The following is a 13,961-nucleotide window of genomic DNA, read 5'->3' as shown; positions in this document are numbered from 1 at the left end:
GTGAATATGTACTTCAGGCTCTTATGATCCGTGTAAATATCGCATTTCTCGCCATACAAGTAGTGACGCCATAACTTTAAAGCAAATACTATAGGCGCCAATTCAAGGTCATGAACCGGATAATTCTGCTCGTGGGGCTTTAGTTGTCTGGAGGCATACGCAATCACTTTGTCATGTGATAAGTGGATTTTATATCCACTTGGAATGCTTTATTACAAGCTTAAATTGGTGTTTTGGACTCAAGTTGTTGGTATTTTGATGTGTTTTTGTGTTAATGCATTTCAGGTATCAGTTAAATGAAGAAAAGAGCTTTTAAAGGAAATATAATCAAAAGTGATCAGAATTGGAAGCCAAGGCCATTGTCAAGTTGTATAGAATCTCAATAGCTTCGCGTGGGCAGTTGAATCACCTAATTCTGACGAGTAGAACTCAAGTTATGGCCAAAACAAGATTCATCAGAATATTTTTCCCAGTCAGTAGCTGAGCGCCATCTCAGCAGAGCTGAGCGCCCACTCAGAGAGCTGAGCGCCCGCTCAGGAGAGCTGAGCGGCCACTCAGGAGAGCTGAGCGGCCGCTCAGGGCGCGGCTGGTCGCTGATTTCGCTGAAAAAGCCTTTTTTGAGTAGAATTTGACGATTTTAAGGGTCCAGGTCCACTAGGGGCGTATATATACTTAAAAAAAAGGGTTTTCATCATCCGGGAAGATTGGGATACCAAGGAGAAGATCTAGAAGCACAAAACAACTCCGAAAAATAAGATCTTGTTTTCAACTTGTGATTCTTTGAATTAGTTGTAACTTTGGATGCTCGTTTTCGTTCTTGTTGAACCTAGATCTCGTTTATTCGTACTTTGATTATTATTTAGTTTATTAAGAACTTGTTTATACCATGCTTTCATTGGAACCCATGGTGACGATGAGTTCGATTATGGGTTAATCGTTGTCATGGGATTCTAGCGGATTTACTTATGGATTTCAATAATTAATTGTTTTGATATCTTGGTGTATGGTGATTGATTGATATCCTAGTATTGGTTGTGCTTATTCGTCTTATAAGCGTAGCTAACATATAAGATAGCGTGTTAATCTCTATTGAAGCGATAGTGAAAATAGAGGTTTAGAACTTGCCATGCTAGCATAGGTTCATGTATGTGTATGCATGATTCGTAGGTAACTCTAACCGTTTTACTTGCCCTATGTAATCAAGAAAGATAACTTGTGCTTAAACCGTTATGTTGTCAAATTCTATAGACATATAGGGTCTCAATATAATTGGTGCCTATTCAGCTTCTATCTCTTTTGTGGATGTCTGGTAGAATGGTACTCGTGCAATGAAAGTTGGCGTTTATCAGTTTCGTGTTATCTGATTAGTGTCATCACTATCACATGCTAAGGTTAAGAACAATAAGGCTATTGAACGAAGTATTTAATGAAGTTAGAATCCCATGTTTATCATATATATTAATTTAACCCCAATTCTCTTAGTTAATGTTATTTAGTATAATCTCTTAGTTTAATAAAAACCCAATTTGTTATTTGTCTTAGCATTGAGCGATAACCATACATTGTTGCATAGGTGCATAAATTGAACTTAACCTAAACCAGTCTCTGTGGGAACGAATCTGATTTATATCTTATACTACTTGCGAACGCGTATACTTGCGTGAATATTAGCGCCTGTTTTCGCCCTAACAAGTTTTTGGCGCCGCTGCCGGGGACTCGGTGTTAATTTTTAGTTTATGTGCTTGTCATCAGTGGTCGTTAAAGTTCACTGACTTGGATTCTTTTACTTTCACGGTTTATTTGTTTGTGTTTCAGGTACTCATTACAATGGGAGATCCAGCAGCACGAACGAAAGCCTTGATGGACTTTTCTCAACCCAAGATCAATGACATTCAATCTAGCATTATCCGGCCAACTATCACAGCTAATACCTTTGAGATCAAGCCTGGCATAATTCAATGGGTACAGACTTCAGTCCAGTTTGGGGGTTCTCCAACGGAAGATCCCAATACACACATTAGGGATTTCATTGAAATATGCGACACCTTCAAGTTCAATGGTGTTTCTGAAGATGCTGTGAAGCTGAGACTGTTCCCATTCTCTCTGAAGGACAAGGCTAAGAGCTGGTTACACTCTCTACCAGCTGGTTCGATTACTACTTGGGAAGATCTTGCTCAGAAGTTTCTTACTAAATTCTTCCCTATGGTGAAGACAGCTGCACTCAGGAATGCTATTACTCAATTTGCGCAGCAAACGGGAGAATCGCTAAGTGAAGCTTGGGAGCGCTACAAGTAGATGCTTAGGAAGTGTCCTCATCATGGAATTCCTGATTGGATGATCATCACTTGTTTTTACAATGGGTTGGGAGCACAGTCCAGACCCATGCTCGATGCAGCATCAGGCGGAGCATTATGGGCAAAGAGCTATAAGGAAGCTTATGATCTAATTGAACTGATGGCTGCTAATGAATATCAGTATCCAACCCAGAGATATCCACAGGGCAAGGTAGCAGGAGTTCTTGAAGTGGATACAGCTACAGCTATCACTGCTCAACTAAAGGCGTTGTCTATGAAGATCGATTCTCTGGCTAACTATGGTGTTAAGCAGATAATTAGTGTTTGTGAGCTGTGTGCAGGTCCGCATACGACAGAACAATGCGCTATATCTAGCGACTCAGCTCAGTTTGTGAGCAACTTTCAGAGATCGCAGCAACCAGTTCCAGACACTTATCATCCTGACAACTGGAATCATCCTAACTTCAGCTGGAGCAACAATCAGTATGCGATGCAACAACCATTCCAGCAGTTTGCAAATAAGCTATTTAACCCTCCTGGTTTTCAGCAACAATTTACACCAAGACAACAACTCCAACTTCAACAACAAACTAATGATGCAGGTCTATCTTCGAATGAAAAATATGAATTGGAGGAGTTGAGGCTTATGTACAAAAACCAGGCTCTTATATGCCAAAGCCAGGTTGTTTCTATCCAGAATCTGGAGAACCAAATAGGGCAAATTGCTAATGCCTTATTGAATCGACCACCAGGAACGCTTCCTAGTGATACAGAAATAAATCCAGGCAAGAGGGAAGTTGAAGAACAGGTGAACGCCATCACCTTAAGGTCTGGAAAGGTCGCAAGCCCCCAAGTTCAACAAGACGAAGAGCCAGAAAAATCTCAAGATTCAGAAAATGCAGTTGTGGCTGAAGAAGATGTGCAGAAGGAAGTAGAGGTGGAACCAAGGAAGACTACTGTGGAACACACTCCTCCTGAGGGTAATACAGGGGAGAAACAGATTTATCCTCCACCTCCTTTTCCTAAAAGGATGCAGAAGAAAAAGCTGGATAAGCAGTTTGAGAAGTTTCTGGAGGTGTTCAAGAAACTTCATATCAACATACCTTTCGCTGAAGCTCTTGAACAGATGCCTAGCTATGTGAGGTTTATGAAAGGTATTCTCTCTCGGAAAGTGAAGATCGATGACTTAGAGACCGTTGCTCTAACGGAGGAATGCAGTGCTGTGCTGCAACAGAAGTTGCCTCCGAAGCTTAAAGATCCTGAAAGCTTCACTATTCCTTGCACCATCGGAAACTTATCATTCGACAAGTGTTTATGTGATTTAGGAGCTAGCATCAATCTGATGCCCTTATCTATCTTCAAGAAGCTTGGTCTACCTGAGCCGAAACCAACATACATGTCATTGCAACTAGCTGACCGTTCCATCGCTTATCCATGAGGTATAGTGGAGGATGTCTTGGTCAAGGTGGATAAACTCTTCTTCCCTGCTGACTTTGTAATTCTTGATTTCGAGGAAGATAAGAAGATTCCCATTATCTTGGGAAGACCATTCTTGGCTACGGGCCGAACTAGGATTGATGTGCAAAAAGGAGAGCTTACGATGAAGGTTCATGATCAGAAGGTCACTTTCAATGTGTTCAAGGAAATAAAATTACCCACAGCTAAAGAGGAGTGCTTTAAAGTAGAGCAAATTCAGGTTTTGAATGCACCTCTATGGAAGAGGAAGTTGGATGTGCCATTCGATTCTCTTGGGTTAGCAGAGCTGAAAATTTCTCAGGATCGTCTCGAGTCGTCTATTGAAGATGCTCCTACACTTCAGCTCAACCCACTACCAATTCACTTGAGTTATTCATTCTTAGGTGCACCCCCTGATAAGGGGTTGGGATATATCTTTGATGATGTAGAGGGTAGCCGAACGGATCCTCCAGTGCCTATAGAGGGTTCTTCTCATGTGCAGCAGGTAGTTGATAGGACTGGTGTTGGTGACGAGCAGTACAGGCGAGTAATTAGGCGTATGGAGGCCATGCACGATATTCACCGTCATTTTGCTGAAGATTTGACACATGCTTTCGGTACTATTTTCCGAGACACTAGTGGCGAGGTTGATTGGCCACCTGATCCTCCACCCGAAGAGGGTGATCTTTCCGACGACTAGGTATGCCTGAAATCCTTATTATTACCTTCAATGAGGACATTGAAAATTTTAAGTTTGGGGGTGATAATGTAAGGATTAGTAGTGTGTGTCCATATAGATTCATATAGATTCATGTTGCATGTTTAGTTGTAGTTCATTCATATTTTTGTATGATTGTTCATTTAAGACATATTTGTTTGTTTTTATGTGATTTCATATAGTTGCATTTGCATGCATATTTAGCATGATCCCTTAAGATGAACTATGATATTTGATAAGATGATGTTGATTTCAGTGTGGTGATGAGGAATAGAGGGATGTTTAAGTCTTAATGAATTGATTTGCATGCCAGAAGTAAATATTTTCACAAAGTCTTATAGGGTTGCTTTTGATCTAGATCATGATCATACTTATTTGTTGTTGAGATTTAATCACTTGGTTATATTTAGAATTTGTGATATTCTCGTAATGACGTAAAAACACTGATTTTTTTTATCTGGAGAAAAACTTGGATTTTATTGCTAGTTGTTATAAGGCTAGGCGTCAAATGGCTAGTAGCCGGCTCATATTTTTATGAGTAGTCTAGGGTTGAATGAGATGGAGCGAAACACACTCATTCAGAAATTGTTGAAAAGAAAAGAAAAAAAAAGAAAAAAGAGAAAAAAAAAGAAAAAAAAAGAAAGAAAAAAAGTATGTGTTTATGCACAATTGATCAAGAGTGAGCTCTTTAATACTCGAGTTATTAAGTTTTAGGGGACTTTGTGCCTAGTGACCTAAGGCTTTTATAGTCTGGGATCCACTAACCTAACGCTCGCTACATGGGTATTATTGTATAAGTCTTTTGGGACCTCATTCATTGCACGATCAAATAAGCATTTTTGTTATGTGTTCAATAATAGTGTGAATCCTTGTATAACTTTAGTAGAAAGGAGGTGTTGTGAGTCATAATGTATTTATTGTCTATTCTGTTTATAAACTTTTGATTGTTTCGATGATAGATAAGTTATGGTTATTGATCTAGTATCGAGAGTATATCTGTTAAGCATCCACACACACACGTTTCTGGTTTGTGAGTTGGTTTGTGGGATTTATTCGAGCTCTGTTTAAAGTCATTGCATTTTTAGAGGCATTGGCTTATTCATATGGTTATGGTTATTCTGAGGGGATCGATTATATTATCATTTAGTTGCATTCACGTAGTTGCATTCATGCATTAGGTTTGTTTTGTAGTTTTGAGTCTATTTATGCTTGAGGACAAGCATCGATTCAAGTTTGGGGGTATGATAAGTGGATTTTATATCCACTTGGAATGCTTTATTACAAGCTTAAATTGGTGTTTTGGACTCAAGTTATTGGTATTTTGATGTGTTTTTGTGTTAATGCATTTCAGGTATCAGTTAAATGAAGAAAAGAGCTTTTAAAGGAAATATGATTAAAAATGATCAGAATTGGAAGCCAAGGCCATTGTCAAGTTGTAGAGAATCTCAATAGCTTCGCGTGGGCAGTTGAATCGCCTAATTCTGACGAGTAGAACTCAAGTTATGGCCAAAACAAGATTCATCAGAATATTTTTCCCAGTCAGTAGCTGAGCGCCCGCTCAGCAGAGCTGAGCGCCCGCTCAGAGAGCTGAGCGCCCGCTCAGGAGAGCTGAGCGGCCGCTCAGGGCGCGGCTGGTCGCTGATTTCGCTGAAAAAGCCTTTTTTGAGTAGAATTTGACGATTTTAAGGGTCCAGGTCCACTAGGGGCGTATATATACTTAAAAAAAAGGGTTTTCATCATCCGGGAAGATTGGGATACCAAGGAGAAGATCTAGAAGCACAAAACAACTCCGAAAAAGAAGATCTTGTTTTCAACTTGTGATTCTTTGAATTAGTTGTAACTTTTGATGCTCGTTTTCGTTCTTGTTGAACCTAGATCTCGTTTATTCGTACTTTGATTATTATTTAGTTTATTAAGACCTTGTTTATACCATGCTTTCATTGGAACCCATGGTGACGATGAGTTCGATTATGGGCTAATCGTTGTCATGGGATTCTAGCGGATTTACTTATGGATTTCAATAATTAATTGTTTTGATATCTTGGTGTGTGGTGATTGATTGATATCCTAGTATTGGTTGTGCTTATTCGTCTTATGTGTGTAGCTCACATATAAGATAGCGTGTTAATCTCTATTGAAGCGACAGTGAAAATAGAGGTTTAGAACTTGCCATGCTAGCATAGGTTCATGTATGTGTATGCATGATTCGTAGGTAACTCTAACCGTTTTACTTGCCCTATGTAATCAAGAAAGATAACTTGTGCTTAAACCGTTATGTTGTCAAATTCTATAGACATATAGGGTCTCAATATAATTGGTGCCTATTCAGCTTCTATCTCTTTTGTGGGTATCTGGTAGAATGGTACTCGTGCAATGAAAGTTGGCGTTTATCAGTTTCGTGTTATCTGATTAGTGTCATCACTATCACATGCTAAGGTTAAGAACAATAAGGCTATTGAACGAAGTATTTAATGAAGTTAGAATCCCATGTTTATCATATATATTAATTTAACCCCAATTCTCTTAGTTAATGTTATTTAGTATAATCTCTTAGTTTAATAAAAACCCAATTTGTTATTTGTCTTAGCATTGAGCGATAACCATACATTGTTGCATAGGTGCATAAATTGAACTTAACCTAAACCAGTCTCTGTGGGAACGAATCTGATTTATATCTTATACTACTTGCGAACGCGTATACTTGCGTGAATATTAGCGCGTGTTTTCGCCCTAACATCATGCTGCATTAACACACATCCCAATCCTTTCAAAAAAGCATCACTATAAATTACAAAATTTCCCGTCTCATCTGGCAATGCTAACACTGGAGCCGTCACTAGTCTTCGTTTTAACTCTTGGAAACTCTCTTCACACTTTTCCGTCCAAACGAACTTCTCATTCCTCCTGGTCAACTTGGTTAGTGGGGATGCAATCTTCGAGAAATCTTTCACAAACCTTCGATAATATCCTGTTAATCCAAGAAAACTTCTTATTTTCGTTGGTGTCTTCGGTTGCTCCCATTTTGATACGGCTTCAATCTTTACCGGGTCTACTTTGATACCTTATTTACTTATTACGTGACCAAGGAACTGTACTCCCGTCAGCCAAAACTCACACTTAGAAAACTTGGCATACAATTTCTTTTCTCTTAACTTTTGAAGGCAATCTGCAGATGCACTGTGTGATCTTCTGGATTCTTCGAATATATGAGGATGTCATCAATAAATACAATAACAAATTTATCCAAATACTCCTTATATACCCTATTCATCAAATCCATGAAAGCTGCTGGCGCATTCGTCAATCCAAACGACATCACTAGAAACTCATAATGGCCATACCTTGTTCGAAATGCAGTTTTGGGGATATCTTCCGGCTTTATCTTCAGTTGGTGGTAGCCAGATCTTAAATCAATCTTTGAGAAGTAACATGCTCCCTTAAGCTGATCAAACAAATCGTCGATTCGTGGCAAGGGATACTTATTCTTTATTGTCAACTTGTTCAACTCTCTATAATTAATACACAATCGCATGCTTCCATCCTTTTTCTTCACAAATAACACTAGAGCACCCCACGGGGAAACACTGGGTCGAATAACTCCTTTATCCAATAATTCCTGAAGTTGCTTAGCCAATTCTTTCATTTCCATCGGGGCCATTCTGTATGAAGCCTTAGAAACTGGTTCAGCTCCAGGTACCAAATCAATGGAAAACTCTATCTCACGATCAGGTGGCAATCCTGGTAATTCTTCTGGGAAAACGTCAGGGAATTCTCTTACTATAGGGATTTCATCCAAAATAGGGGTCTCTTTCTTCGTATCCACAACATGAGCCAAGTACGCTTCACATCCTTGTCTCAACAATCTTCTTGCTTGCATCACTGAGAGAAACTTCCTATCTTGCCTCTGCCCTTGGTAACTGATCCTTCTATTATCTGAGGTGTACATAACAACTCTCTTTTTCTTACAATCAATATTTGCCCTATATCGAGACAACCAATCCATACCTAAAATAACATCAAAGTCTCCCAACTTGAAGGGTATTAAGTCAACAGGGAATATATATCCTGAAATCTCTAGGGAACAACTAGGACAAAATTGCTTTACCGATACTTTATCTTTATTAGCCACTTCTATAGTTAGAGGTCCGTCTAAGTCTTCTAACATCAATTGCATTTTATTCACACAATTCACAAATATAAAAGATTTGGACGCTCCTGAGTCAAACAAAATGTTAACAGGTATGGAATTTAAAGTAAGCGTACCTGCAACCACATCAGAATCATGAACTGGAGACTTCTGGGTCATCTTAAAAGTCCTAGCTCTCGCAGTACTGGTTGTTGGTCCTTGGGACACACTCTTTCCAACATTACCTTGAGTCACTGACTTGCAATTCCTAGCTATGTATCCCACTTTGCCGCAACTAAAACAAGTAACTTCTTGAATCTCAGACTTACACTCCGTGGAATAGTGACCTTCTGTCTACACTTAAAACAATTAATATTCTCGCGGCACTGTCCACTGTGCTTTTTCCCACACGTCTTACAATCAACCACTAGCTTACTCATCCTCGTAGGGGCAGAGTTAACTGATGTTGTACCGGGCTTAACTTGGGGAAAGTTCTGCCCTTTAAACTTTTTATTCTTATTCCTTCCAAACCAACGCTGAAACTTCCGACTCGCTATCCCTGATTCTGACTTTGCAGGTCCACTTTCAAATTTCCTCTTCTTTTCACCCTGCTCCTTTGCAGCTAACTTATGATCACTCTCTATCACCAAGGCAGCCTGGACTACCGACGTATATGTCTTGGGTTGTAAGGCTACAACTCCACTCCTTATTTCTGGCTTCAACCCTTGTTGAAAGCGCTTCGCTCGTTGGGCTTCTGAACTCACATATTTCGGTGCTATACGGGCCAACTCCGTAAACTTCGCTTCATATTCCGTGACACTCCTATTTCCTTGTTTCAGCTCCAAAAATTCCATCTCCATTTGACTTTGGAGACAGGCTGGAAAGTATTTTTCCAAAAACAATTCTGTGAATCTGGCCCAGGGAACTGGACCTTCTCCTTCTAGGGCTCGCGTAGATTCCCACCAATTATTCGAATCATTCCTCAGAATATAACTAGCATAATCAGTCTTTAAATCCTCACTCACCTTAGTGAGCGCAAACGCTTTTTCCATTTCCTTTAACCATATCCTGGCAGCAACAGGATCTACCTCTCCTTTAAACTCTGGGGGCTTCACTGCTTGAAAAGACTTAAAACTAACACCGTGATTTGCCCCTCTCATCTCATGCTGTTGTTGGATTTATAGTTGCTGCTGTTGGATTTGCTGTTGTTGTTGCTGTATGAGCTGTTGTTGCTGTTGTTGTTCCTGTTGCAATTGTTGCTGTTGTTGCTGGAATTGTTGTTACTGTTGGGCCAGCTGTACAGTCTGCTGACGCAACAAGTTCATCAAATCACTCATGGAAGGATCCCCAGCAGATCCGTTATTGGGCTGAGAATTTCTCTTTGGTGGCATCTCCTGAAACACAATAGTCATATATAAGAAAATGGATTGCTCCAGCAGTTTATATTCATGCATCAGGAGAGCGTTGCCACTAAGACAATATTCTCATCCCCCACTATAATTGGATCCGTCCTGAGTGAATGATTATAATCTAAAAATGCCAGCAACAGAAACAACAATAATAGTAACGCACAATATATAAAAACTGAACAATAAGATAAAGCAGCTGAACTACAGTAACCAACAGAATCCAACTAGTACAACTGAAAATCCAAATACAAAGAACCATCCGAATACACACCAAAATTGGCTGTCATAACAGCCTCGCCTACTACAACCTATCACAAAATAATGTACATATAAAAAGTAAACAACTACAGAACTCCTAGAAGTCACTCTGAGCTCTGCATCCCTCTACTGCAGCTCTGTCTAGCCACTACCACTGCCACCAATGGAACCTAGCTCAAACACTAGCCAGTTCACTAGGTCCTGATACTGCACCGCTCTAAACTCTGAGCTAATGAAACGGTCAACAGATCTAGCCCTCTCTACAGCCATCTGGGTCAATGCTCTCACACGGGCTCGCACCTCAGGAGAAGGGGCAGCAATACCCTGAAATGGTGCAATAGGTATCTGGTCCAACTGGGCAGCAAACTCTGGACTCTGATCTCTGATAAAGGAAGTATTCACCACCCTATGGACATGATAAGGGATCGGTGAAGAAGTACCACTAGGGGCTACAGGAGGTACCGGAGGTCTCATCATGGAAGAGCTGGGACCGCAGCCGGGAGGGAATTCCCTGACAGCAGACACAGACCTACGTACCCAACGGGGACGAGGACCAGATCCAGGGATGTCTCGAGGCATAAAAGAAGGGACTGGTGGGGGAGGCATAGGGGTCTCCTCGGTAACAGCATCAAGGGATTTCTCCGAATCTGAGCTATCTGAATCAGAAGCCCGAGATGGAGAACTCGAAATCGTAATAGGCCACTGCCAACATAATAAATATACAGGCAAGACACAACCAGGTCAAGGCAATTCTATCAAAACATTTAATAAATGCCAGGGTCGACGGAACCCTCGACTGACTTTAAAGGTTTGCTCCTCTATATGAGTTGCTGACTCACACATAAGGACTCACGTTATCACCTACTCGACACGATCCCTAACCTGAATCAGGGACTTGAACCTGTAGCTCTGATACCAACTGTGACGTCCTCAACCCCGGGGTCAGGAGTTGACGTCACTAAATATAATTACCAAAAATATAAACAACAGAATTATTATTAAAATATACTAACTTGACCCAGAACCAAGATCCGATCCAGGTTCAAGTATAATTCAGATTCTCATTATTACAAACTCTTTATTCATTATCTAAGACACACTAACTTTATTCAGCAACTCTTCAGACCTCATGGTCTGATACAAACTACCTCAAAGGAGCCAGGTCCAGTAGGGGCGGGAACACGGGTCGGTCTGACTAATCTTCTAGGCATCTGCGAAATATACATAACAGTTTGCAAGGGTGAGCATAATCGCTCAGCACTACCAAATATGAATAACAGATTAAAACAGTAATGTAACAATAATGGGAACAGAGCTGTAATCATGATAACAACATTTCATAATGATAATCAAAGTAACTGGATATCACTAATTAGCATGCTTTGTGAAAACAACATTGTAGTGTGCTGCATAATACCAGAGTCCAATTTTAGCATGCTAACTATTTTATAAAACCGCTGTATCAATCAATCATGCTTTCATATAATTCACAAATCCCAATCAGATACATAGCGGATATATGAAGACAGCTGATCAGGCTATCAACACCAGACGGCTCTACCTGACATCCAATTTACCTGTTCCGGAACTCAGAGATTAGCTAGGTCTCTGACCTGCTGGACTAATCGGTTTTATAATATGCGCAATCGAATTAGCCTCTTACGCGACCTCAATAGGCCTACTCTGGCCCCAATGTATCCCACATCTGACCGTTTTATCCAGTTTTCAAAACACTTGTACCTATCTCATTTTCAAAATCATTTATTTAGCCAGCACACATGTAAAATCCGTTTTGCAAATCATTCCATTTGAGACAGGTACCTTTCGAAGTTACTTTTCCCCCAAAACAATTCGAAAACAATGATTTATAACTACAGGGGATACGTAACTTAAAACGTTTCTGTTCCATTACGAGAATAAAACATTTAGCTATTCATATGCACTGAACCATAAAAGAATGGTCAGGGGTACTTGCCTTGCAACACTTTATAAACCCTAATAGCTTTCACGCTGACTTTGATCCTGGAACAACTCGACTGGGATCTACAATTACAGAATACCCTAATTAGTTATACCGACATGCTTGATATCCTCAAATCCTAATAACCCAAATCCAACAACCCGACTCGTATTATTATTATACACATAATCATGTAATCACATCTCTCGAGCATAAATAGGGATAAGACGTAGAACATAATTATGCACGATTACAAATATATTTTTAGAAAATTTTGGTAGCAACTTCTTTATTTATAAGACTACCCGTCGATTATAATCGACGTCAACAATTCTCAACAATCCACAATATTATTTTGTTCAACCCAACACCAACAAAAATTAATTATTTAAGTCCAAACATATTTTATGTAATAACCCCAAAATTTTGAACTTTTTGTAACCCTTATGAATAGTGTTTTTGCTGATTTTGCTGAATAAGAAAACTGTTCATGCCACACTATGTAGGGGTTCTTTTATGGATATTCTGAGATTTTATTGGTACTCTATATGATATATAAGTGTATGTAAAGATCGTCAGAATCCAAATTTGAACCTTTTGATTTTTCCAGAAAATCCACCAGATATCGAAAGAATTGAGTATAAGGTAACAGGATAAAGAGGATTTAAATTCAAGGATTTTAATAGGGGATCATAAAAAGGAATATAATATATTGAGAAAGGTTAAGGGAACCTAAGTAATAAGATCCCGGGTATGATCCCTCAAACGATAAATGAAAACGAAAGTTAAGCGAACCGTATAACAGATCAACGGTCATAGCCAAATAATTAAAAGCTAATCAAAGAGATTAGTGGGGATGATGTCATCAAACCAATGAGAAGAGGACAAAGGAGAGAGGATGACATCACATGGTGACATAAGCATGACCAAGCAAGTGTGTTGTTGGTTGAATTAGAACCACACAAATATTACCATGGTAAAAAGGTAACAAAACAAAACAAATCAAAAATCAACCAACCAAAACAAATCAAAACAAAACACAAAAACACAAAAGCTCTTCTCTTCTTCAAGAACAAAAGCTCTCGGCTTTTTCTTCTTAAACCAAGGAAGAAATTTCAAAACCCTAGCTACACACCTTCAAAAATCAAGAGGTTTGTTTCTTTAGCTTCCATAATTCATAACTTAGATGAGCCATAAGTTAAAGCTCAAGATTCCATGATTTACATAGCTAAGCAATTCATCAAAGTTCTTGGTGAATAGTGTTTTCAAGAACTAACTTTGTGTTTTCTTATGTTTTCTTCAAGATTCAAGCTTTGTAAAGATAACTAGTGGTTAATTAAAGCTTCCTTATTGATTCTCCACTCTCCAAGGAAGGTATAACCCCTCCAAACCCTAACTTTATTTGAGTAATTAGGTTTAGTTTTGTTGTTATAATTCATGAGAGGCTTGCTTGTTGTGAATGTAGAGATTAGTTGGTTTTGTAAAGTTTTTGGAGTGGTAGTTCTTGGATTGTTGATTAATGAACTTAAGTGTAGTTTAAATTCAAGTTTAAGAATAGTATAAATTAATAATATGGAGTTGTTGGGGCTGTTATGGTGAGTTATGGATGGAATTTTGATTGGGTTGTGATTGTGGATTGATTGAGAGATGATTTGGAGTGGTTTAAATTTGGGTAATCGCGTAAACATAGCCGTCATAATGTCCGATTTACTTTAGGCTGTTTTTGTTCTTAACATTAGGA

The 13,961-nt window shown here is 39.2% G+C and overlaps 1 non-coding gene across 1 annotated transcript; it reads right to left on the bottom strand.

Moving 5' to 3' along the window:
• Positions 1-2,217: 2,217 nt before the first annotated feature.
• Positions 2,218-2,324, bottom strand: LOC141688304 (small nucleolar RNA R71). The gene has a single exon (XR_012561755.1). It is a non-coding gene; the product is annotated as a small nucleolar RNA R71 (small nucleolar RNA).
• Positions 2,325-13,961: the final 11,637 nt, after the last annotated feature.

This window comes from Apium graveolens, chromosome 9 (assembly GCF_009905375.1).
Source record: "Apium graveolens cultivar Ventura chromosome 9, ASM990537v1, whole genome shotgun sequence".
NCBI classification, from domain to species: Eukaryota; Viridiplantae; Streptophyta; class Magnoliopsida; order Apiales; family Apiaceae; genus Apium; species Apium graveolens.
This window is presented reverse-complemented; position numbering and strand designations above follow the sequence as displayed.